A 1,278-nucleotide genomic window follows, 5' to 3' on the forward strand; every position below is an offset into this window, starting at 1 on the left:
CCGCGGCCAAGAGTCTGATTAGGCCTTAAACGCGTACCTGAGATCGCGAACTGCTACTATATCTCTCGCATGGTAGGCCGCATTCCATCTCGATTGATAACTCCAACTGGTAAGGTTCTCATCGCATACTACAGCTAGCTCGGCACAAGCTGCACAACTTTTTCGTGACATCGAAGTTCCTGCTTGCAAGCACATTTTGAAACCGCATGCGGCGGCTCGTGAATTTGGGCTGTTGGTTCATCTCCGCAACGCGTTCTGAGGTACCGGACGGTCATTCATCATTCCTGCAAGGAGTTCTGCTCTAGGTGAATAGCTCTTTTCTATGCACGGACAACGCTTTATTAACGTTGTTTTTCCCCTGAACTGGCACGGTTGGGCCAATCGCATGGAATGGTACGAAAACACCGACTCTGCTTAGTGGAAATTTTTCGGTAAGACTGATCTATGCAGTCGACAAGCTGCACCTCTCAGTTTAATAACCATCTCGAGTGTATTGTGATGAATAGCAGCTCCTTGTTTCGATTAAGGGACCTTTGGGTTATGAGCCCAACACGCTATCCACTGCGCCAAGCTGCTCATGCGTACAAACTCCTGTATCGCCCTGACATGCTGAGCATAACTGTTCCACGATAGTCTAGAGACCCTTCTCTCGTTGATACGAACTGCTCCGCCCGGGAATCGAACCCGGACCATCTGCTTGGAAGGCAGATATCCTAACCATTAGACTAGCGGTGCATCTCACTTATGTAGTGATTGAGTATTCCTGTGATACTTGTAGAGGGACATCTGAATCCCTTCTCGGACGTACCGTCGTCAACCATCCCGCGGCCAAGAGTCTGATTAGGCCTTAAACGCGTACCTGAGATCGCGAACTGCTACTATATCTCTCCCATGGTAGGCCGCATTCTATCTCGGTTGATAACTCCAACTGGTAAGGTTCTCATCGCATACTACAGCTAGCTCGGCACAAGCTGCACAACTTTTTCGTGACATCGAAGTTCCTGCTTGCAAGCACATTTTGAAACCGCATGCGGCGGCTCGTGAATTTGGGCTGTTGTTTCATCTCCGCAACGCGTTCTGAGGTACCGGGCGGTCATTCATCATTCCTGCAAGGAGTTCTGCTCTAGGTGGATAGCTCTTTTCTATGCACGGACAACGCTTTATTAACGTTGTTTTTCCCCTGGACTGGCACGGTTGGGCCAACCGCACGGAATGGTACGAAAACACCGACTCTGTTTAGTGGAAATTTTTCGGTAAGACTGATCTATGCAGTCGATA

General features: G+C 49.2%; 2 non-coding genes across 2 annotated transcripts; both read right to left on the reverse strand.

Annotated features, from left to right (window-relative positions):
* Window positions 1–503: 503 nt before the first annotated feature.
* On the reverse strand, window positions 504–576 carry Pmar_PMAR007021. The gene has a single exon. It is a non-coding gene; the product is annotated as a tRNA-Met (tRNA).
* An 87-nt stretch (window positions 577–663) lies between these two features.
* Pmar_PMAR007022 lies at window positions 664–735 on the reverse strand. The gene has a single exon. It is a non-coding gene; the product is annotated as a tRNA-Gly (tRNA).
* Between the last annotated feature and the right edge of the window lie 543 nt (window positions 736–1,278).

This window comes from Perkinsus marinus (assembly GCF_000006405.1).
Source record: "Perkinsus marinus ATCC 50983 genomic scaffold scf_1104296958198, whole genome shotgun sequence".
NCBI lineage: Eukaryota > Perkinsozoa > Perkinsida > Perkinsidae > Perkinsus > Perkinsus marinus.